Source organism: Triticum dicoccoides, chromosome 7B, assembly GCF_002162155.2.
Source record: "Triticum dicoccoides isolate Atlit2015 ecotype Zavitan chromosome 7B, WEW_v2.0, whole genome shotgun sequence".
Taxonomy (NCBI): domain Eukaryota; kingdom Viridiplantae; phylum Streptophyta; class Magnoliopsida; order Poales; family Poaceae; genus Triticum; species Triticum dicoccoides.
This window is the reverse complement of record NC_041393.1, coordinates 758,373,589-758,400,165: the sequence shown is the minus strand read 5'-3', so window position 1 is coordinate 758,400,165 and position 26,577 is coordinate 758,373,589. Positions and strand designations below refer to the sequence as shown.

General features: G+C 43.1%; 1 pseudogene; it reads right to left on the bottom strand.

The window, feature by feature from the left end:
* The window catches only part of LOC119339703, a 40,332-nt pseudogene extending 15,608 nt beyond the window's left edge, over positions 1 to 24,724 (bottom strand).
* Positions 24,725 to 26,577: the final 1,853 nt, after the last annotated feature.

Sequence of the window (26,577 nt, the reverse complement as noted above, 5' to 3'; positions counted from 1 at the left end):
ACATATGGAAAAAAGCTAAGTTCACTTTGATAGGGCTATTGGAGGCAAAATAAGGACAAGAAACTTTGAGATCGTTATGCACTCAAGGATAAGAAACTTTGAAATCGTTATGCACTCGAGTAGCACACCAAAAAAGGTTAGCAACTTTTGGGGTGTTTTAATGCAACTCATATGCCTTCATGAGGCAACTCATGTGTGTTTTCCATCATTATATCTGGAGATTTCAGTTATTTTTTGCAAGCAACTTGTACCCCTATGCAAATCATCTCCTCCCCCCTAAGCAACTCATCCTCATACTGTGAGCATCTCCTGCTCATCGACATATGGAAAAACCTAAGTTCACTTTCATAGGGCAATTGGAGGCAAAACAAGGACAAGAACTTTGAGATCGTTATGTGCACTCGAGGATAAGAAACTTTGAGATTGTTGTGCACTTGAGTAGCGCACAAAAACTTTTGGGGTGTTTTTATGCAACTCCTGTGCGTTTATGTGGCAATTCATGTGTGTTCCATCATTACATCTGGAGATTTCAATTATCTTTTGTGGGCAACTTGTGTGAAAACTATGAACGACTTGCCCAAGCAACTCATCCTCACACTGTGAGCAACTCCTGCTCATCGACATATGGAAAAACCTAAGTTCACTTTGATAGGGCTATTGGAGGCAAAACAAGGACAAGTAACTTTGAGATCGTTATGCACCTAAGGAAAGAAACTTTGAGATTCTTATGCACTCGAGTAGCACATATAAAAGTTCAGCAACTTTTGGGATTGTTATGCACTCAAGGAAAGAAACTTTGAGATTCTTATGCACTCGAGTAGCAAAATCAAAAGCAGCCCCCTAACAAAAAATCCAAGCAACTATCCTAGCAAATCCAAGCAACCATACTATGAAAAACACAATGCAAATTGTTTAACAAAACCAACCAACTATCCTAGCAAACCAAGCAATTGTCTTAGCAAATCCAAGCAACCGCGTTACCAAAAAACACAATGCAAAATTGCCCTAGCAAAACCAAGCAGCAGTCCTAACCAAACTAAGCAACTGCATTACGATATGCTCTTCTAGAAATTCAAGTGACTGCTTTGTCCCCATAATTCACATAATTGCCTATCTATTGAGTGCAAAAAATTGTCCCACTGATTTAAACAAAAATGTCCCTGATTGCCTCTTGATCGCCCCTATATCCCCATAATGGCCTAGAATGTTGCGTACAGAATTGCCTAACGAATTTGATGGGGGAAATGCCTCACGTGTACCAATCCCCCTTGCCTCCAACGAATTTGTACGAAATTGATGGGGAAAAATGGGCGCCATCCATGCTCACCTTCACGTAGTGAGACCTCTCTTAAGCTGCAACATCCTCTTCTCCCTTGCCTTGGAGACGCTCACCGCCAGTGCAACCTGCACCCTAGCATGACAACGCCCCTTTGATTAGTAGCGGGAAACAATGCATCCCTTTCAAAGGAAAAATCATATGAGGTTTATATGAAAAAGTTTCACTAGTTTTGCATCTTCTCAAGTTTCAGGATGGGTGCTTATACAAAATAGTCAAAATGTATGAGGTTTCTCAATTCTCGTTTGCATACTCGTAGTAGTATTATGGTGTGAGTTGAGAAAATGGAAGACAACCAATTTCATGTCAGTTAGCTATGAAGATTTCAGTCTAATTAAGGTCATACAGAATAAATTATATTTGGTTTATCATTTTCCAACAATGCTTAGCTAAAATGGAAGAGGCGCTGATCTGGATATCTGGTTCTTAAGCGTAACCTGAGCCTGGTTTCTTGGTTCTGGCTATATTTCCTGAAACTTGAGTGTGCGCTATCAAAGTAAGCTACTACTCTTGCTAATATCCTGAAACACACATATAAATGAATAACGTCAGAGCAGCTCACGAGCAGAAGGTTAGCCTCACACCAATTCTTAACAAAGCCTTACCGCAACAAACCAACATACATCAATCCTAATCATCCAAATCAGTAGACTAGTCCCCAAAAGTCATTGCTGGAGCTGGAGCTACTTGGGCTTAAGAACAAAAAGTACTTACCTCAAGATTTGATAAGCTTCTCATGTCAAAAAAGGTCACACGAATAAAGTGTAACAATGTTATTATTAGTTTTTGCAAGCCTGTAGCTTCTAGGTTTCACATATTAATCTGCTACTTAGTTTACTGGCAGAAATGAGAGACAATACTGAGAGGACTATAATCATACCCTCATCCATGATCAAATGTGCAACTATACTAGTTCATTTAGTCCACCCGCACCCCTCTACGGTCGCACTAAGAGATTCCACCCGAGGAGAGGGAAATCTTGACTCCACCTCTATGACACAAACTTAATTACAGGTATCTAAAACCTTTAGATTTTACCAAATAATAATGGTCTTGATAAATGTTTTTGTTCATGAGGATTGGGCAATTAGATGCATGATTTTAGGAAAACTATTTGTTGATCGTGGGCAACTGGATACTTTGTTTTAGGCAACTGTATGGTTGATTGTGGGCAACTATGACACCTGAAAAGGGATAAAGAACATACACATGTTCATTTTTGGAGGGTTCATAGATAAATTAGTCACCTAAAAACACTTCATGGTTTTAGTCACGCCCCAGGACCAACTCCATCCTGCTCCCCCTTTATGATTATTCGCCAAGTATTTATGATCATACCATGGATCCCATCCCTAGGAGATAAATTCTTGATGCATATCTATGACACAAACTTGAAAGGTATCTAAAACCTTTACATATTAGTCAAATTATGGTCTTGGTAATATTTCTGTTCATGAGGATTGGGCAACTAGATATATGGTTTTATACAACTGTGTGGTTGATTGTGGACAACGGGATACATGGTTTTAGATAACTGTATGATTGATTATGGGAAACTAGATACATGGTTTTAGGCAACATAACGGTTGATTGTAAGCAACTATGACACCTAAAAAGGGATAAAGAACGTACACATGTTCATTTTTGGAGGGGGTCACAAATAAACTTAATCCCCTAAAAACACTTTATGGTTTTAGTTATGTCCCCATGACCAGCTCCCCACCGCTCCCCCTCTATGATCATTCACCTAGTATTTACGATCATACCAAGGGATCCAACCCCAAGGAGATGAAATTCTTGATGTGTCTCTATGACACAATCTTAATTGAAAGGTATCTAAAACCTTTACATATAAGCCAAATTATGGTCTTGGTAATATTTCTGTTCATGAGGATTGGGCAACTGGATACATGGTTCTAGGCAATTGTATAGCTGATTGTGGGCAACTATGACACCTGAAAAGGGATAAAAACATACACATGTTTGCATTTTAGGGGTTCACAGATAAACTTAATCTCATAAAAAACTCCATGGTTTTAGTTATGTCCCCATGACTAGCTCCACCCCATCACCCTCTATGATCATTCGCCAAGTGTATACCATCATACCAAGGGATCCCACCCGAAGTGAAGAAATTCTTGACACACCACTACGACACAAACTTAATTGAAAGGAATCTAAAACCTTTAGATGTTGGCCAAATTGTAGTATTGATAATGTTTTTATTCATGTGGATTGGGCAAAGTTCAAAAAAGCGCTAGGCGTTAATTATGCGTTTGGCCACCTACTTGCGCTTTTCTAGCTTAGGCGTGATTAGGCGAAATTAGGCGCAATTAGGCGTTAAGACTGTAGCATGAAGAAATAAGCTAGATGGGCTGGCCTAGCACATTAAACCACATGCCCATCTTCATATCCTCCTACTAAAGCTCTCTTATGGTGCAGTCGACAGGAAATTTAGGTTTCGTCCTCACGCCGCCTCTTCCCCTCGTCCTCTCTCCCTTGCTGCACGAGGCTGCTTCTCTCTCTCTTCCTCTATCCCGTGCTGGAGAAGCTCGATCCCTCGCCGGAGAAGCCTGATCCCTCGCCGAAATCAGTCAATTTGTCGTCAGAGTAGCTGAATCCCTCATCGGTGAGGATGAATCCTCGCAGGGGAGGTCGAATCCCCACCGGGGAGATTGATTTCTCACCTAAGAAACGTGATTCCTGGCCGGAGGACCTTGTCGGACGCTTTTTTGAGCGCCTTGGGCCAAAGCGAGGCGCTAGGCCAACGCCCAACACTTAAGCACGCCTAGGCGAGTGCCTAATAGCGCTTTTTTGAACAGTGGGATTGGGTAATGTGATACATGCTTTTAGGCAATTGTATGGTTAGTTGTGGGCAACTATGTTATCTTTCATGTATTGTGCATAAAAAAGGATGCAAACTATGTAGGTCAACTCAGAGTATTCAGTCTAGCACAAGTTAACTAGAAAGTAAAAAAACGAAGAAAAAAAACATAGCAGCTCTAAGTGTTTCTGACCAGAACAAAAGAAAGCAGCTATGAGCTAATTTATGTACAACTAATGTGTATTTCCCAAACAACTTAGCTGTCGGAAAAAAGCACACAGACAAAAGAAGACATGATCTTCTTACCCCCTCCCCTGCCAACTCCGTCGCTCCATCGTGATCTTGTTAAGCCCATGTACGCCCTTTCTCCCGTGGATAAAAGTGTGACATGTTTGTGTTAACCTAGGATAAAAACATGTGTGGAAAAACTAAAAAAGGAAGAAAATGAAACATACCACAATAAAACTGTCCTTTATCTATCATCAAGGGCAAGTCCTGATTAGTTAAAAAAAGCTCTGCAAAGCACGAGTGCATTTCTGAGCAGAATCAAGAATAGTGCATGCACTGCACCTGTACTCATTCACACGATCAAGCACAATCATTAGCCATGGGGTCAAAATACAATAGCAAAAGTAGGATATGTAGGTCGTGCTGAGGCGCAGCCACACGCTCCTCGGCTCCATCGTTGTGACACTCAGACCCTCTGCGAGGCGCCCACTATTGTGGTACCTTATTTTTTGCGTTTTTATTGCTTTTGTTGTGTGGTAGTTCTTCCAAAATCACATCGTGTTTTTTTATTGTGCTTTGTGATTTGTGGCCTGGAGTTGCTCTATTCTTCTTCAAAGTTGCTCTATTGTCTTTGCACAGTTGCTCTGTCCCTACTAACCTCTTTCACAAGCAGGATGATGATGGTGATGTCTTCATTCCACACGAAATAACTAATCACCCCGTACAACTATCCAAACTCCTATCACAGAAAACACTTCCATAAAAATGTTACTGGGCAACTCCACTCGACAACATACCAACTACTTTGAAGTCAGAGACCAGGGCACATATGTTTGACTCAAAATGCTTTGATACAACTAGCTAGGAGCGTGCCTGGGGCTGCATTCAGAAAAGAAAGAAGTCAGGCACAACTTGAGGCCCAAGCTATGTGATAAAGGAACTGAATCTTTGTGTGGTTGTTGCCCTGTTGTAGCTGCACGACGGCTTTGGATGCACACACAACAACCTGCAGGTTCTCCTACAATACATATATACATCATTTGTTCCAGTTAGTATGACGAAGTAGCTCAATTAGACTGCACTTGTCCAAATGAAATGGTAAAACTTGTATTTAGAACACAGTTGCAACTACAGAAGCATCTCAAGTCTTCTAAGATTTTTGGTCAGCTAAACCAAGGACATGGATTGTTTCGTCGGAGCACCAATTGCAAGAGCGGGTCACATAGTAATCTATCTAGCCAACTAGCTGACGAGATAGAGAGGGGGATAGGGTCGTACACACTGCGGCCGGTCAGCTGAAGCTCGAGAGCTGGTCGGCGGCGGCGAAGCGGAAGCTGCAGTTCTCGGGCCTCTCCACGGTGCCGCAGGGATTCCGGCGACACGACCGACGCAACATCGTCGTCGACACGTCTAGATCGGGGCGTGCCCATGGGATCAGACGGCGTGGGAGAGCAGCTGGCGGTGACGGCAGGGGAGGCAAATCGTGCTCGCAAGAGGAGCATGTACGTACCTCGACAACGACGACGAAATCGGCACCCTCAACACTGCCGCCGCCGCCGGCATAGCTCCAGCTCTGAGAAAGGGGGAGGAGGAGACGGTGCACAACTGCTTCGGTTCCCTGGCCGACCTTCTCGCCAAGCCCCTCCAGTGCCACCTCCCCGTCGACCTTTTGGGCATCAACGCCGGTGTGCTTCTTCGCCACCACCGTTCTATGATGAGGAAAGGTTTTTTTTTCAAGGGGCGCAACGTGTGCAACGTGTGCACTTTTTTCGAAAGACAGAAATAGCGAAGGTTTTTTTTTCAAGGGGCGCAACGTGTGCAGGTTTGTCCGTTAGCGGATGCGCTCGTAACAACCAAATGGTGCAGCTGTACGATTCAGCATTTGGGATTAAAATATGTTACTGTACTACTCCCTCCATCCGGGTTTATTAGGCCTAAAGACAACTTCTCTTAGACTAAGACACATAGTAATTTGCTCACATTAATTCTTCCATTCCACTCCCAATGCACTCTCTCACATGCATGCAACCAATGAAAAAGCGCGTATGAAGTGTATTAATTTTTCAGTCATGGCACCAACAACAATGGCTTTCAATGCAACCAATGAAATGGTTGCATGCATGCACCTTTTCAAAGTGGGGCCTTATAAAAGGAGACTGCTTGTGATGCTGAGAGGCCTAATAAACCCGGACGGAGGTAGTACGTTCTTTTTTTTTTGCAGTTGTACTATACTACGAGTTCTTCTTTCTTGGTAAGAACTAAGAAGGGACCGACCTGGATTGACTCGGTGCGACCATCCATGTGCGGCTGATGCGTGATGGGGGAAAGCAAGGACCGAAGCACCGGTGGCCGACCGCGCCTCATCTGCCCCGACTGCGAAACGCCGTCGCTGCAAATCCGGCCGGATGGAAAACGAAGATGTGGACTGCTGGCGGCGTCCGGTACCTCTGCTGCGTTTGTTTTATGACTTGTGGACCCAACGCTCGTGGACCTCCTCTGCCATTGAAATGTGTACATTTTTTAACCCAATATCTTAACAGTGCAGCCGGTCATCCCCATCGACGAGCGCCCCCCTCCCAGTCATCGCGCCAGCTCCTGTTGTTTAGCGTGCTTGACCTGTCACGTTCGTCAGCTCATACCGCAGGCTAGCCATCGCCACGACCATGACGGCGACGAGGGCCACAACAGGCGCTCCTGGAAGGACACGAAGGGAATATGCCCTAGAGGCAATAATAAAATTGTTACTTTATATTTTCTTATTCATGATAAAGATTTGTTATTCATGCTATAATTGTATTGACCGGAAACCTAAATACATGTGTGAATACATAAATAAATACCATGTCCCTAGTAAGCCTCTACTAGACTAGCTCGTTAATCAAAGATGGTTAAGGTTTCCTAACCATGTACATGAGTTGTCATTTGATAACGAGATCACATCATTAGGAGAATGATGTGATGGACAAGACCCATCCGTTAGCTTAGCATATTGATCATTCTGTTTTATTGCTATTGCTTTCTTCATGTCAAATACATATTCCTTCGACTATGAGATTATGTAACTCCCGGATACCGGAGGAGTGCCTTGTGTGCTATCAAACATCGCAACGTAACTGGGTGATTATAAAGATGCTCTACAGGTATCTCCGGAGGTGTTTGTTGAGTTGGCATAGATCGAGATTATGATTTGTCACTCCGAGTTTCGAAGAGGTATCTCTGAGCCCCCTAGGTAATACACATCATAATAAGCCTTGCAAGCAAAGTGACTAATGAGTTAGTTGCAGCATGATGCATTACGGAACAAGTAAAGAGACTTGCCGGTAACGAGATTGAACTAGGTATGAAAATACCGACGATCGAATCTCGGGCAAGTAACATACCCATGAACAAAGGGAATAACGTATGTTGTCATAACGGTTCGACCGATAAAGATCTACGTAGAATATGTAGGAGGCAATATGAGCATCCAGGTTCCGTTGGTTACTGACCGGAGAAGTGTTTCGGTCATGTCTAAATAGTTCTCGAACCCGTAGGGTCCGGACGGTTAACGTTTGATGATGATATTGTATTATATGAGTTATGTGATTTGGGGACCGAATGTCGTTCGGAGTCCCGGATGAGATCACAGACATGAAGAGGGGTCTTGAAATGGTCGAGAGGTAAAGATTGATATATAAGACGATAGTATTCGGACACCGAAAATGTTCCGGAGTGTAACGGGTATTTATCGGAGTAACGGAGGGGTTACCGGAACCCCGGAGGAATATATGGGCCAATTGGCCATGAGAGGGAAGCACTCCAGCCCACAAGGGGTGCCCCCCCCTATGGCAGGTGGCCAAAGGAGAAGGAGAAGAGGGGGTTCAGCCCCCCATTCCTTCTCTTCTTCCCCCTTCCTTTCATCTCCGGTGGAAAAAGGAAAGGGGGGTGCCACTTGGGGAAACCCCAAGTAGGATTCAGATCCTACTTGGGGCGCCCCCTGGCTGCCTCTCCTCCCCTCCCACCGATATATATGTGGGGAGGGGGGTGCCTAGAACACACAAAACATCAATTGTTAGCCGTGTGCGGCACCTGCCTTCACTGTTTACACCCCCGATCATATTTTCACGGTGCTTAGGCGAAGCCCTACGAGGATCACTACACCATCACCGTCACCACGCCATCGTGATGATGGAACTCATCTAATTCCTCAACGTCTTGCTGGATCAAGAAGACGAGGGACGTCATCGAGCTGAACAGGTGTAGAACTCGAAGGTGTCATACGTTCAGTGGTGGATCGGTCGGAGCTAGAAGAAGTTTGACTACATGAACCGCGTTGTCAAACGCTTCCGTTTTCGGTCTATGAGGGTACGTAGACACACTCTTCCCCTCGTTGCTATGCATCTCCATGGATAGATCATTGCGTGTGCATAGAATTTTTTTTTTGTTTTCCATGCAACGTTTCCCAAAAGTGGCATCCGAACCAGGTCTATGCATAGATGATATGCACGAGTAGAACACAAAGAGCTGTGAGTGGTGATAGTCATACTGTTTACCACCAACGTCTTATTTTGATTCGGTGGTATTGTGGGATGAAGCTGCCCGGACCAACCTTACATGTCCACGCACATGAGACCGGTTCCACCGACAGACATGCAACTGGTTTTGCATAAAGGTGGCTGGCGGGTGTCTGTTTCTCCTACTTTAGTTTAATCGAATTTGACTACGACCGGGCCTTGAAGAAGGTTAAAACAGAAAACTTGACGAAACACCATTGTGGTTTTGATGCGTAGGTAAGAACGGTTCTTGCTAGAAGCCCATAGCAGCCACGTAAAACTTCCAACAACAAAGTAGAGGACGCCTAACTTGTTTTTGCAGGGCATGTTGTGATGTTATATGGTCAAGACATGATATGATATACGTTATTGTATGAGATGGTCATACTTTGTAAAAGTTGTCGGCAACCGGCAGGAGCCTTATGGTTGTCTCTTTATTGTATGAAATGCAAACGCCATGTAATTGCTTTACTTTATCACTATGCATTAGCGATAGTTGTAAAAGCAATAGTTGGCGAGACGACCACGACGCAACAATGGAGATCAAGGTGTCGAGCCGGTGACGATGGAGATCATGACGATGCTTTGGAGATGGAGATCAAAAGCACAAGATGATGATGGCCATATCATGTCATATATTTTGATTGCATGTGATGTTTATCTTTTATGCATCTTATTTTGCTTAGTACGACGGTAGCATTATAAGATGATCCCTTAACTAAAATTTTAAGGTATAAGTGTTCTCCCTCAGTATGCACCGCTGCGATAGTTCATCGTGTTGAGACACCATGTGATAATCGGGTGTGATAGACTCTACGTTCACATACAACGGGTGCAAGACAGTTTTGCACATGCGGAATTCTTGGGTTAAACTTGACGAGCCTAGCATGTACAGACATGGCCTCGGAACACTGGAGACCGAAAGGTCGAACGTGAATCATATAGTAGATATGATCAACATAGAGATGTTCACCATTGATGACTACTCCATCTCACGTATTGATCGGACATGGTTTAGTTGATTTGGATCATGTATCATTTAGATGACTCGAGGGATGTCTATTTAAGTGGGAGTTCTTTAGTAATTTGATTAATTGAACTTAATTTATCATGAACTTAGTCCTGATAGTTTTGTATATCTATGTTGCAGATCAATAGCTCGCGATATAGCTTCTATAAATTTTTGATATGTTCCTAGAGAAAACTAAGTTGAAAGATGATAGTAGCAATGATGCGGACTGGGTCCGTGATCTGAAAATTATCCTCATTGCTGCACATAAAAATTATGTCCTTGATGCACCGGTAGGTGACAGACCTATTGCAGGAGCAGATGCAGATGTTATGAACGTTTGGCAAGCTCGATATGATGACTACTTGATAGTTTAGTGCGCCATGCTTGACGTCTTAGAATCGGGTTTTCAAGGACGTTATGAATGCCATGGAACATATGAGATGTTCCAAGAGATGAAATTGGTATTTCAGACTTATGCCCGTGTTGAGAGGTATGAGACCTCTGAAAAATACTTCCCCTAAAAGATGGAGGAGAATAGCTCAGCCAGTGAGCATGTACTTAGAATGTGTGGGTACTACAATCGCTTGAATCAAGTGGGAGTTAATCTTCCAGATTAGATAGTGATTGACAGAGTTCTCTAGTCACTATCACCAAGCTACTAGAACTTTATGATGAACTATAATATGCAAGGGATGACAAAAACGATTCCCGAGCTCTTCACGAAATCGGCGAAGGTAGAAATCAAAAAAGAGCATCAAGTGTTGATGGTTAATAAGACCACTAGTTTCAAGAAAAAGGGCGAGGGAAAGAAAGAGAACTTCAAAAGGAATGGCATGCAAGTTGTCGCTCCCATGAAGAAGCCCAAAGCAGGACCCAAGCCTGAAACTGAGTACTTCTACTGCAAAGGAAATGGTCACTGAAAGCGGAATTGCCCCAAACACTTGGCGGATAACAAGGATGGCAAAGTGAACAAAAATATATTTTTGATATACATGTTATTGATGTGTACCTTACTACTGTTCGTAGTAACCCCTATGTATTTGATACTGGTTCAGTTGCTAAGATTAGTAACTCGAAACAGGAGTTGAAAAATAAACAGAGACTAGTTAAGGGCGATGTGACAATGTGTGTTGGAAATGAATTCCAAGGTTGATATGATCACCGTCGCACACTCCCTCTACCTTCGTGATTAGTGTTGAACCGAAATAAATGTTATTTCGTGTTTGCGTTGATCATGAATATGATTTTATCATGTTTATTGCAATACGGTTATTCATTTAAGTCGGAGAATAATTGTTGTTTTGTTTACATGAATAAAACCTTCTATGGTCATACACACAATATAAATGGTTTATTGAATCTCGATCGTAGTGATACACATATTCATAATATTGATGCCAAAAGATGCAAAGTTGATAATGATAGTGCAACATATTTGTGGCACTGCCGTTTAGGTCATATTGGTGTAAAGCGCATGAAGAAACTCCATGCAGATGGACTTTTGGAATCACTTGATTATGAATCATTTGATACTTGCAAACCATGCCTCATAGGCAAGATGACTAAAACTCCATTCTGCGGAACAATGAAGCGAGGTAATGACATATTGAAAATAATACATACCGATGTATATGGTCCGATGAGTGTTGAGGCACGCGGCTGGTATTGTTATTTTCTGACCTTCACAGATGATTTGAGCAGATATGGGTATATCTACTTAATGAAACACAAGTATGAAACATTTGAAAAGTTCAAAGAATTTCAGAGTGAAGTGGAGAATCATCGTATCAAGAAAATAAAGTTTCAACGATCTGATCGCTGAGGCGAATATTTTAGTTACGAGTTTGGCTTTCATTTAAAACAATGTGGAATAGTTTCACAACTCATGCCACCTGGAACACCACAGCGTAACGGTGTGTCGGAGCATCATAACCGTACTATATTAGATATGATGCGTTCTATGATGTCTTTTATCGATTTACCACTATCATTTTGGGGTTATGCATTAGAGACAGACACATTCACGTTAAATAGGGCACCGTATAAATCCATTGAGACGACACCGTATGAATTGTGGTTTGGCAAGAAACCTAAGTTGTCGTTTCTTAAAGTTTGGGGTTGCGACACTTATGTCAAAAGGCTTCAGCCTGATAAGCTCGAACCCAAATCGGAGAAGTGTGTCTTCATAGGATACCCCAAGGAAACAATTAGGTACACCTTCTATCACAAATCCAAAGGCAAGATCTTTGTTGCCAAGAATGGAACCTTTCTAGAGAAGGAGTTTCTCTCGAAAGAAGTAAGTGTGAGAAAAGTAGAACTTGATGAGGTAATTGTACCTTCTCTCGAATTGGAAAGTAGCACGTCAGAGAAAACCGTTCCCGTGATGCCTACACCAACTAGTGAGGAAGCTAATGATGATGATCATGAAACTTCAGATCAAGTTACTACTGGACCTCGTAGGTCGAACAGAACACGTTCCACACCAGAGTGGTACGGTAATCCTGTCCTGGAAGTTACGTTACTACACCATGATGAACCTATGAACTATGAAGAAGCTATAATGAGCCCAGATTCTGATAAATGGCTTGAGTCCATGAAATCTGAGATAGGATCCATGTATGAGAACAAAGTGTAGATTTTGGTGGACTTGCCCGATGATCGGCAAGCCATTAAGAATAAATGGATCTTCGAGAAGAAGACAGACACTGATGGTAATGTCACCATCTACAAACCTCGAGTTGTCGCGAAAGTTTTTCAACAAGTTCAAGGGGTTGACTACGATGAGGCCTTCTCACCCGTAGCGATGCTTAAATCAGTCCGAATCATGTTCACAATTTCCGCATTTTATAATTATGAAATTTGGCAAATGGACGTCAAAACTACATTCCTTAATGGATTTCTTAAAGAAGAGTTGTATATGATGCAACCAGAAGGTTTTGTCGATCCTAAAGGTGCTAACCAAGTGTGCAAGCTCCAGCGATCCATCTATGGACTGGTGCAAGCATCTCGGAGTTGGAATATACACTTTGATGAGATGATCAAAGCATATGGTTTTATACAGACATATGGTTTTATACAAGGAGCTTTGTAGCATTTTTGATATTATATGTGGATGACATATTATCGATTGGGAATGATATAGAATTTCTAGATAGCATAAAAAGATATTTGAATAAGAATTTTTCAATGAAAGACCTCGGTGAAGCTACTTATATATTGGGCATCAAGATCTATAGGATAGATCGAGACGCTTAATAGGACTTTCACAAAGCACATACCTTGACAAGATTTTGAAGAAGTTTAAAATGGATCAGTCAAAGAAAGGGTTCTTGCCTGTGTTGCAAGATGTGAAGTTGAGTAAGACTCAAAACCCAACCACGGCAGAAGATAGAGAGAGAATGAAAATTATTCCCTATGCCTCGGTCATAGGTTCTATAAAGTATGCCATGCTGTGTACCAGACCTGTTGTGTGCCTTGCCATGAGTATGGCGAGGGGTACAATAGTGATCTAGGAGTAGATCACTGGACAACTGTCAAAATTATCCTTAGGTACCTTAAAGAGGACTAAGGAAATGTTTCTCGGTTATGGAGGTCATAAAGAGTTCATCGTAAAGGGTTACGTCGATGCAAGCTTTGACACCGATCCAAATGTCTCTAAGTCTCAATCTGAATACGTATTGAAAGTGGGAGCAATTAGCTAGAGTAGCTCCATGCAGGGCATTGTAGACATACAAATTTGCAAAATACATACGGATCTGAATGTGGCAGACCCGTTGACTAAATCTCTCTCACAAGCAAACTATGATTATTACCCTTTGGGCGTTATCACATGGCGATGTGAAACTAGATTATTAACTCTGGTAAACCCTTTCGGTGTTGGTCACATGGCGATGTGAACTATGGGTGTTATTCACATGGTGGTGTGAACTAGATTATTGACTCTAGTGCAAGTGCAAGACTGAAGGAAATATACCCTAGAGGCAGTAATAAAGTTGTTATTTTATATTTCCTTATTCATGATAAATGTTTATTATTCATGCTAAAATTTTATTTATCAGAAAATTAAATACATGTGTGAATACATAAACAAATATCGTGTCCCTAACCATGGACATGAGTTGTCATTTGATAATGGGATCACATCATTAGGAGAATGATGTGATGGACAAGAACCATCTGTTAGCTTAGCATATTGATCGTTCAGTTTTATTGCTATTGCTTTCTTCATGTCAGATACATATTCCTTCGACTATGAGATTATGCAACTCCCGGATACCGGAGGAATGCCTTGTGTTCTATCAAACATCACAACGTAACTGGGTGATTATAAAGAAGCTCTACACGTATCTCCAAAGGTGTTTGTTGAGTTGGCATAGATCAAGATTAGGATTTGTCACTCCGAGTTTTGGAGAGGTATCTCTGGGCCCGGCCCTCTAGGTAATACACATCATAAGAATCCTTGCAAGCAAAGTGACTAATGAGTTAGTTGCAGGATGATGTATTACGGAACGAGTAATGAGACTTGCCGATAACGAGATTGAACTAGGTATGAATATACCGACGATCGAATCTCGGGCAAGTAACATACCGATGAACAAAGGGAATAACATATGTTGTGATAACAGTTCGACCGATAAAGACATTCGTAGAATATGTAGGAGTCAATACGAGCATCCAGGTTCCGCTATTAGTTCTTGACCGGAGAAGTGTCTCGGTCATGTCTACATAGTTCTCGCACCCGTAGGGTCCGCACGCTTAACGTTCGATGATGATATTGTATTATATGAGTTATATGATTTGGCGATCGACTATTGTTCGGAGTCCTGGATGAGATCATGGACATGACGAGGAGTCTCGAAATGGTCGAGAGGTAAAGATTGATATATAGGACGTATTATTTGGACATCGGAAGTGTTCTGGAGTGTATCGGGTATTTATCGGAGTACCAGAGGGGTTACCGGAACCCCCGGTGGAATATATGGGCCATATGGGCCATGAGAGGGGAGCACACCAGCCCACAAGGGGTGGCATGCCACCCCTCCTATGGCAGGTGGCCGAATAGGAGAAGGAGAAGAGGGAGTTCGCCCCCCCCCCCCCCTTCCTTCTCTTCTTCCCACTTCCTTTCTTCTCGAGTGGAAGAAGGAAAGGGGGGCGCCACTTGGGGAAACCCCAAGTAGGATTCGGATCCTACTTGGGGTGCCCCTGGCTGCCTCTCCTCCCCTCCCACCTATATATATGTGGGGAGGGGGCGCCTAGAACACACAAAACATCAACTGTTAGCCGTGTGCGGCACCCCCCTCGATAGTTTACACCCCCGGGCATGTTTTCGCGGTGCTTAGGCGAAGCCCTGCAAGGATCACTACACCATCACCGTCACCACGCCGTCGTGCTGACGGAACTCATCTACTTCCTCCACGTCTTGCTGGATCAAGAAGACGAGGGACGTCATCGAGCTGAACATGTGTAGAACTCGGAGGTGACGTACTTTCGGTGCTTGATCGGTCGGAGCTAGAAGAAGTTCGACTACATCAACCGCGGTTGTCAAACGCTTCCGCTTTCGGTCTACGAGGGTACGTAGACACACTGTCCCCCTCGTTGCTATGCATCTCCATGGATGGATCATTGCGTGTGCGCAGAATTTTTTTACATGCAACGTTTCCCAACAGGACACCCTCCCGGGCTTCCGGAGGGCGGAAAGATATCACGTTGTGCCGCACTCTTCGCATGACAATCGTCACCGCAGCAGGAGTTCTTCGCCGACAAGAACGACATCCTCTCACCACCACGCTGGGTGGACAACATGGTGTTTGAAGTCAATGCAACACTGTCCTTCTCCCCATAGAGCAAGACCCCAATCAAGAAGAAAGCAGTTGTCACCACTTCATCAGCTGTGCCAAGCCAAGGCCAAGCAGACACTGTCGATTCTGTTGCGCCCATGAGCAGCGCGCCCATGTAGCTCGAGGATGTGACAGACCAGGTGGAGAACCTGGATCTCAATTGTTATGTTGTGATCCAAGCTGAAGTATAAAGAGAAAGGCTAACTTCTAATGAGGGAGCAGAGCGAGGCCCATCGCCGGTAGGCATTGGCCGAAGCGGAGCGTCCCTACAGGGACACCTGGGGGTGTAGGAGGGGGCAAATGCCCCCTCCCCCCGCCCATGGTGCGGATCAGTATTGACCTAGGTCACCTGTGTTATATATATATATCCTTTGTAAGCTTCCTAATCTATGATTGGTTAAAGGATACAACCTCCTCCCGCTCAAAGGCCAATTAGTTTCCCCGTGTTAGCAAACCTTATGTATGCCAAGCAGAGGTAGGATCTGCAACGTGCTGGTGACCGGTGTGGGTTATTGGTGGTAGCCTCCGGTGTAGCAGTGATTATGTATGGCGTGTGTACTCTGCATTAGCTTTATATGCTTCTCTCTGCTGGTAATTTAGTTTATTAATTAATGAGTGAAATCAATTGCACGATTGTGTCCTAAAATGTGCGCGGGTTCAACTCCGCAGCAAAGCGCGCTGTTGTATGTGAAGCCGCATCGTCCTGGTGGCCTACAATCATATGCTAGCTGGAAACCAAAATTGGAAATTGAAACTCCCCCTGGAGAGAGACATTGGAGGCGGACTCCTTGACCAGTCCTTCCACCTGTCGGCAAACGGATCATGGGGTGGCATTATCTTGTTTTGGAACAACAGCTTAGTTAGTCTAGCACCGCTAGTAGCCCACCGCTTCTCCATTTCTGCTGCTGTGACGTCGATCCGAGACAGCGATAGCTAGATGTAGAGCCCGGGGCATGCTCCCCTTCTCCAAAACGTAAAAAAAGAAAACTTAGGCGGTCATGTGTCATTTGGTTCTAACGAATTAGTGGAACCACAAGAAATGAGCTTTTCTATATCCTCCTTGGACATCAACCTAACGAAGAATACTTGTTTTTTAACAAGTGTCAATATTAAGCAAAGCATTATGAAAAAAATGTTAAACAGAATACCATAGGAACGTGCAGTGCACTATCTAAAGAAATACACAATTTTAAATAAAATAATATTTTAATGAACTACAATATTCAAAAGGCCGGCCTTCAAAGAAGATGCTTACGTTCTAATGAGTAGATGTAGCGTACAGTTAACACACATATTATATGAAGTGAGCCGTAGGTTAAAAAAATGCATCCAACCCTGAACCTTTCTTCCTTGCCATCCCAATCCACCAACCGCCCCGGCCTCTTGCCTCGAGCATCCCGGCCTCCGCGCGTCGTGTCTCCCGGGTCACCGCTGGCCGCTCTGTCCCGGTCACCGCCGACCTCTCTGGCCTCAGCTCGCTGTGCTGCCCTGGCCACAGCTGGACACGCTGGGCTCCGCGGCCTGCGCTGCTCCGGCCTCCGCGCGTCGAGCGCGCCACCCCAGCTTCCCGCAGGTGCCCACCGCGACGACGCGTCCCCGGGTCTGAAGAGCTCCCTGACGCTGCCAACACATCCTCCTCCTCACAGCTAGAAAAGGCTGCCTCTCTCTCTCTCCCCCTCACGGCCGGCTGGTTCTTTTAACGGCCGAGGCTACTACCAGTGACGCGAAGCCGGAAACACGAGTCCTGGAGCGCAGCCTGACACAAGTCCAGTCTCCTTGGTGGCCCTATGCCTTCTGCTCTTGTTGCTGAATCCTGTAATGCTTACAGTATAGAGAAGATGGGCCTTGTAATGATACGTCTTATCTCTGGTCCAAAATTCTTGTTTTAGATTTGTCTAGTCACTAACAATTTTAGGACCGAGGGAGTATTACTTTTGTTTTGTTTTTCTCAGCAATGCAAGCTCAGAAATTATGCACAACTAAACGAATGGGCATTTTTTTTAAAGTTGGCTTCGGCTTAATTCGAATTTCATGCACGTCTTTTCACTTTTGCAAATAATTGATATTACATGTCTGAAGAGCAAGCAATTTCAGTCTGAACCAGCATTACAATTTACGACACACTTGAACGTTGTCTTGGGTTCTTGCTTGCTGGCCTGCAATTCAACTTCTGCTATAGCCCAATTCCATCCATCGATTTGTCGTGATGATTGGTGGGCGGATGACGAAGAAGTAGAGGTCCAACAGGAGATGACACAAACTAGCTCAGAGATGCTGACCCAAGTTCAGCAGGTGAGTGTGGAATTGGCGTTCGACTTGCTGCAGCTAGCAAACTCTGCACACCGACTGAATCAACATGTGCAGGTAACTCTATTGCTTTGGAATAAACCTTTTTACACCCGCAAAAAAAATGAAGTGAGGCCAGGGAGAGGACTTGAGGTTCGTCAGGAGGGAGGGAGACCCCTGCATGATGATGCATGCCACCACATACACGAAACCAAAATCAGTATTGAAAGACCAAATAATCAATCATGCAACACAAGAACCACATGTAATGTAATTACCTTTGATAGGGTCGATTTTGCAGAATTGCGCAGCACTCCGTCAAGATATCTCCCGTCATGTCTGTAACCTCTGTTGCCTGGATGGAATTGCCAACTTCTGAATTCACTGTTGGCTGTGAATTGTTCTGCGGAATCCGTAAATGATACAAGGTCAAAAGAGTGAACAAGGTACCATGGAACTCAAAGAATATATAATGCTCGATTCCTTACTATGAGTTGGTCAACATGTGTGCACCTGCTAAATTGGAACTGAAACTCTGATGGATGCCAGTGAAACATCATAATAACATGCAGTCTCCACAATATGCATAACATGTTTTTATTTTACTTTTTGAATGGTAAATCAGCACAAGATGTTGTTATGGTGCCACGTACCGTGTACACAAGTAATCAACCTGTTCCAATACTGCAGGAATGGAACATGTTGTTTAAGCATCGAGATTTTCAGAAGAAAGAAAGGTTAAGGAAACAGAGCGAAAAAGGTGTGTTGTCTACACCATATACAGTAATAAGCACTCGTATCATCTAAAACTGCTCAGATAGATCAACATACCAGAGGATAAACTACTCTTCTGCCGAAATAGTTAATTTCATGAACCAAAAGCTACCCGTTGCTGAATCCTGTAATGCTTACAGTATAGAGAAGATGGGCCTTGTAATGATACGTCTTATCTCTGGTCCAAAATTCTTGTTTTAGATTTGTCTAGTCACTAACAATTTTAGGACCGAGGGAGTATTACTTTTGTTTTGTTTTTCTCAGCAATGCAAGCTCAGAAATTATGCACAACTAAACGAATGGGCATTTTTTTTAAAGTTGGCTTCGGCTTAATTCGAATTTCATGCACGTCTTTTCACTTTTGCAAATAATTGATATTACATGTCTGAAGAGCAAGCAATTTCAGTCTGAACCAGCATTACAATTTACGACACACTTGAACGTTGTCTTGGGTTCTTGCTTGCTGGCCTGCAATTCAACTTCTGCTATAGCCCAATTCCATCCATCGATTTGTCGTGATGATTGGTGGGCGGATGACGAAGAAGTAGAGGTCCAACAGGAGATGACACAAACTAGCTCAGAGATGCTGACCCAAGTTCAGCAGGTGAGTGTGGAATTGGCGTTCGACTTGCTGCAGCTAGCAAACTCTGCACACCGACTGAATCAACATGTGCAGGTAACTCTATTGCTTTGGAATAAACCTTTTTACACCCGCAAAAAAAAATGAAGTGAGGCCAGGGAGAGGACTTGAGGTTCGTCAGGAGGGAGGGAGACCCCTGCATGATGATGCATGCCACCACATACACGAAACCAAAATCAGTAATGAAAGACCAAATAATCAATCATGCAACACAAGAACCACATGTAATGTAATTACCTTTGATAGGGTCGATTTTGCAGAATTGCGCAGCACTCCGTCAAGATATCTCCCGTCATGTCTGTAACCTCTGTTGCCTGGATGGAATTGCCAACTTCTGAATTCACTGTTGGCTGTGAATTGTTCTGCGGAATCCGTAAATGATACAAGGTCAAAAGAGTAAACAAGGTACCATGGAACTCAAAGAATATATAATGCTCGATTCCTTACTATGAGTTGGTCAACATGTGTGCACCTGCTAAATTGGAACTGAAACTCTGATGGATGCCAGTGAAACATCATAATAACATGCAGTCTCCACAATATGCATAACATGTTTTTATTTTACTTTTTGAATGGTAAATCAGCACAAGATGTTGTTATGGTGCCACGTACCGTGTACACAAGTAATCAACCTGTTCCAATACTGCAGGAATGGAACATGTTGTTTAAGCATCGAGATTTTCAGAAGAAAGAAAGGTTAAGGAAACAGAGCGAAAAAGGTGTGTTGTCTACACCATATACAGTAATAAGCACTCGTATCATCTAAAACTGCTCAGATAGATCAACATACCAGAGGATAAACTACTCTTCTGCCGAAATAGATAATTTCATGAACCAAAAGCTACCCGTTGCTGAATCCTGTAATGCTTACAGTATAGAGAAGATGGGCCTTGTAATGATACGTCTTATCTCTGGTCCAAAATTCTTGTTTTAGATTTGTCTAGTCACTAACAATTTTAGGACCGAGGGAGTATTACTTTTGTTTTGTTTTTCTCAGCAATGCAAGCTCAGAAATTATGCACAACTAAACGAATGGGCATTTTTTTTTAAAGTTGGCTTCGGCTTAATTCGAATTTCATGCACGTCTTTTCACTTTTGCAAATAATTGATATTACATGTCTGAAGAGCATTCACTTTTGCAAATAATTGATATTACATGTCTAAAGAGCAAGCAATTTCAGTCTGAACCAGCATTACAATTTACGACACACTTGAACGTTGTCTTGGGTTCTTGCTTGCTGGCCTGCAATTCAACTTCTGCTATAGCCCAATTCCATCCATCGATTTGTCGTGATGATTGGTGGGCGGATGACGAAGAAGTAGAGGTCCAACAGGAGATGACACAAACTAGCTCAGAGATGCTGACCCAAGTTCAGCAGGTGAGTGTGGAATTGGCGTTCGACTTGCTGCAGCTAGCAAACTCTGCACACCGACTGAATCAACATGTGCAGGTAACTCTATTGCTTTGGAATAAACCTTTTTACACCCGCAAAAAAAAATGAAGTGAGGCCAGGGAGAGGACTTGAGGTTCGTCAGGAGGGAGGGAGACCCCTGCATGATGATGCATGCCACCACATACACGAAACCAAAATCAGTATTGAAAGACCAAATAATCAATCATGCAACACAAGAACCACATGTAATGTAATTACCTTTGATAGGGTCGATTTTGCAGAATTGCGCAGCACTCCGTCAGGATATCTCCCGTCATGTCTGTAACCTCTGTTGCCTGGATGGAATTGCCAACTTCTGAATTCACTGTTGGCTGTGAATTGTTCTGCGGAATCCGTAAATGATACAAGGTCAAAAGAGTGAACAAGGTACCATGGAACTCAAAGAATATATAATGCTCGATTCCTTACTATGAGTTGGTCAACATGTGTGCACCTGCTAAATTGGAACTGAAACTCTGATGGATGCCAGTGAAACATCATAATAACATGCAGTCTCCACAATATGCATAACATGTTTTTATTTTACTTTTTGAATGGTAAATCAGCACAAGATGTTGTTATGGTGCCACGTACCGTGTACACAAGTAATCAACCTGTTCCAATACTGCAGGAATGGAACATGTTGTTTAAGCATCGAGATTTTCAGAAGAAAGAAAGGTTAAGGAAACAGAGCGAAAAAGGTGTGTTGTCTACACCATATACAGTAATAAGCACTCGTATCATCTAAAATTGCTCAGATAGATCAACATACCAGAGGATAAACTACTCTTCTGCCGAAATAGTTAATTTCATGAACCAAAAGCTACCCAGTCACTAGGAACTTAGCCAATACGCACACAAGTGAATCTGGACAATGCTCGAAGGGACCACCGAAAAGACTTCTGTATATGATCTGAGACCTGAAACATTTCCACAGCTTGAAGGTTAGGGCAATCATCATACTCAAGTTAAAACAAAACGCATATCCATAGATTAATGTATAGCAGAAACAAATAAGCATTCATCTCCAGTTCAATCAATATGCAATGCAAGCAGGTGCTGCGTTCAAACTGCAGTGGTCCATTTCAAATACCAGCACATACAATGTAATAGTGACACAGGAAATATATGAGAGCTGCAAAAGTTTTTATAGTTTTGGACATTTTCCTTTCTTTTTTTACTCCGCCATGGCATAGCTTCGGTCTTGTATGACTATCCTGGTTGTCGGTGTGATTTGTGTGTGTGTGTGTGTTGGTGTTGGTTGTGTGCATCCCAGCTATACAGAGGCTGGGTGTGTGCTCATTGTGTTTGTATCCCCTTGATGCTCCTTTTTGAGTTAATAAAAATCTACTCTTTGTTGAAGAAAAAATATGAGAACTGATGAAACTGAATAGGAAAGGAAGGTAGATGTAAAGGGAAGCAATCAAAACATATAACCATAGCACGTTCTTGCTTGATTTGCACGGTGAATTAATTAAGGACAAACTATGACTACTAGTCCAATGCGAGAAGAAAGGCTGTGTAACCCTTGGGGAAGGGAAGGCAGACCGAGGCACCTTCCAAACAGTAGGGATTGGAAGGAGGTGAGCAGCTGAAGTGCTTTACATTCCTCTTCCATCAAGCTTTCCACCCGATGGTCATTCCAGGACTCCATCCAATGTGTGGGGTCTAGCTAATGGCGAGTAAACTGTTATTTGGAGCAACAAGCACTGCTGAGATGCTAAACCAAGAATAAGAAAAGAGAAGGGAAAGAGAGATCAACGGACCTTTGAAAAGTACCTGGTAGAACTGCACGCTACTTCTTGATGATACTTCTACCACTGTTATTCTTGTTGTTTGGTTGGAGCAACCACGTCCTGAATACCACTGTCGGCCGTAAGTGTTCTGCAGTCAGAGTAATTATCGTGAGGCCAGAAAACAAACATATAAATGCGCAGCCTAAAAGAATGCATTTTCTTGGTGATATTGTTTTGTATCTAAGAATGAATGGGAAAATATATAGGCATTCACCTCCGATCCAGGTCCATCAATAGAGTCTCTGTCTTGGCCTTCCTTCAAAATTTACAATGCTTAATGCACGTAGAACAACGGGTGTGACAACTGTGTAGAAAATGAACGAAGATGTATAAGGCCAGGTAGCTGTACGTTGTAAAACAGAGAAGCACACCATCCAGAATAAAATAATAAATCAAGGAGCTACACGTACAAGTTGGTTTTGCGTGCACTTACGAATTAACCCGCCAAATAGATTGACTGAAGTGTGCACATGCACCACATAGATGCTGATGTGTAGTCATGCGGCATCGATCTCAACAGAAGTAGGCTCAAAGGTTCTATGACTTCTGCATCTGAAACGATCGAGCAGCTGAGCTAGTAAGCAAGCCACCTATCAGATTTAACAAGGTATTAGTTAGTATATAAAACAGTAGATAATCCTGGGATTGATTTACCAAAGTACTAGTTAGCAGCAGGCATGTTTACCTTGTGCTACTCAGCGTGCACCTGAAGACGTTGGTTTGTTCCTTTTAACAAAGGTATCGGCCAGACGTTGGTTTGAACTTTGAAGAGCTCCATGACACTGTTAACGCATCCTCCTGGATCCCGCTTGGAGAAACTGAAGCTCCCGGGAAGAAAAGGCTGCCTCTCTCTCACGCCTGGTGCTTTTGACGGCCGCGGCAAGTGCCAGTGCGTCCACAGCAGAGACGAGGGACATGCACACAAGCTAATTGTGTCTGCCTAAAAAACGAATAGAAAGTGTAGTGTTTTTGTTTATGCCTGCAATTCAACTGCTGCTATAGCCCAATTCCATCCATCAATTTGTGGTGATGATTGGCGCGCGGATGACGAACAAGTAGAGGCCCAACAGGAGATGACGATAACTAGCTCAGAGATGCTGGCCCAAGTTCACTAGGTGAGTGTGGAATTGGCGTTGGACCTGCTGCAGCTAGCAAACTCTTTTTTTGCAGCTAGCAAACTCTGCACACTGACTGACTCAACATGTGCAGGTAACAACTAACAAGGAAGTGCAAGGAGCCCCGGAACGTGTGGCGTCAACTCCAAATGTTGGCAGAGTAGAGTAGATGCAGGGGGCACGGACCGAAGGAGAGGCTGCAGAAAGACTGGCAGTGTGGAGAGGCCCGGGAGAGGACTTGAGTTTCGTCAGGAGGGAGGGAGGCCCCTGCACGATGACGCATGCCACCACATACATCAAACAAATTATCGAAAGCCCGATTAATCCATCATGCAACACAAGAACCGCGTGTAATGTAATTACCTTTGATAGGGTCAATTTTGCAGAACTGCGCAGCACTCCGTCGAGATATCTCCCATCATTTCTGTAACTTCTGTTGTATGGATGGAACTGCCAACTTCTGAATTCGAGTATTAAACCAAAAACTACCACATTTCATGGAAACGTACCCAAAAACTACCACTTTATGATTTTGTGCAGAAAACTATCACTTTTGTCCTAATCCATGGCAGAAAACTACTGAGTGTGAAAAATGCCCGATTTACCTCTTCTAAACGCCTTTCTTACATGTTGGGCCCACAAGACAGGTTGACCGTTAACAGGAGGCCAACGGCGGGGGCTAGCCAGCCAGCTCGAGCGGAGGCCAGCGCACGGCGCGGCGGCCTGCCTGCCCGGCGCCGCGGCCTCCCGAGCGGCGCGGCGGCACAGCCTTCCTGCTCGTCAGCGCGGCCTGCCTGCTAGCCGGCCGGCGCGGTCGCCCGGGCGGACGACGACGAGTTGGATAGGAAGAGCTACAGCGGGAGAGGGGTCGCGTACGGCGCGAGGAAGCCGATCAGCTTCAGCGCGCCCATGGTGGTGCCCCTCGTGGCGCGACAACTCCCCCACCATCCCGGCCGCCGCGTTCCTCGTGGTATCGCGGCAGGAGCAGCAGCAACAGAGCCGGCTGCGCGGGCTTGACCCGGAGGTGGTCGCCTCGTTCCCCGCCATGACCTACGCTCCTTCGAGAACAACTAGTGTGAGCTTTTTTGAGAGCAACTAGTTGAAGAGCGCTCCTTTGAAAGGAAAATCCTAATCGCCGCATTATGCGGCAAGTTGTCCACCTTTCCCACAAGGACATCGAGCGGGAGATCGACTTGGGCCGGCCCGTTTAATCCCTTCACCGATTCTGGTTTTGCGAACCTTCTCATGGTTTTTGGCCGGGTTTTTTCTGGTTTTAAGAAACTTCTAGAAGGTTCCCACAACCAGTTTTTTAGTTTTTAACTGGTTTTCTATTTCTTTTTTTTTACTTTTTCTGTTTCTTTTTCTTCTCTTTTTAGGTTTGTTTTCCTATTCCTTTTGATATTTTCAAAATTTATATTTCCTTTTTAAGTTCATGTTTTGAAAATTGTTCGAATTTTTTATAAATGTTCGTACTATTTAAAAAGTTAGAAATTTCAAAAGATGAAACTATTTTCAAAAATTGTTCATAAATTCAAAAAATGTTTGTATTTTTCAAAAAATGTTCACGAATTTCACAAACTGTTCCTGGTTTTGTAAAATTGTTCAGCATGTTTTTCTTTCAAAATTTACACAGGTTTTGAAAAAATATACAGGATTTCAAACAATATTTCCATTTTCAAAAATTGTTCGCAAATTTCAAAAATTGTTCACGTTTCTGTTTTTCCAAGAGTTTCAAAAAATATTCAAGTTCCAAAAATTTCTTCTCCAATTTCATAAACTTTGATGTTTTCGAAATTTTTATCACTAATTCAGGAATGTGCAGTGAATTGAAAAAATGTTCGCATTTTTGAATTTTATTCAAAAAAATCAAATTATTATTTGGAATTTTAGAAAAATCTAGCATTTCGAAATTTGTTGACATTTCTCTAAAAATGTTCGTTTTCCCAAATTTTGTTCGCAAAATCGAAGAATGTTCAGAAAATTTATCATCGTTTCAAAAATTGTTCGCTCATTTCAAATGATGTTTGTGTAAATTTTGTTTTGGGGTTTAAAAAACTGTTGATAAATTTTAAAAAAAGTTCATGATCCTAAAATTGTTTAAAATTTTTTTTGCAAGACTTTCAAATAAATGTTCGCATATCCAAAATTTCTTTTGGAATATGAAAAATGTTCACGTTTTCAATTTTCTGGGTAGTTTAAAAAAATGTTCCTGTTTTCTAAAATTATTTGCATTATTCGAAATATTTGAGTCTTTTCTAATTTTGTTCACAAATTTTAAAAGTGTTCGCAATTTCATAAAACATTCAGGTATTTTTTCAGAATTGTTTTTTCGTTCAAAATTTTAGAAATGTTCGGATCTGCACTAGATTTGGTTCTTAAGTTTCGGCGCAGCGTTGTACACAATACAGTTTTTTTTGGGAATGAAGACGCTAAAAGCGTCCGACTTTAAATTAATAAAGCCCGAAAGGCACCAAGGTTTAACGGTTACAACTTAACAAGTTCAGCATCACACCCAACATGGGCAGCAACAGCAAGGTTCATCGCAACAAAATAAACATCCCGGACTAGCAAATGCAATGACCTAAGCAACTAAACACTCCACGGAGAGTTTCAAAAGCTTCAGCGACTCGCCAGGTTTTGTCTTGCCATCATGTGGATCGTCTTGATGCGCACCATGGCTTCTGACATACGCTCAGCATCGCGCTCCTTCCCCTGCGGGGTCCACATCTGCAGAAATAGATGGCATTTGAAGATCACGTCTGCA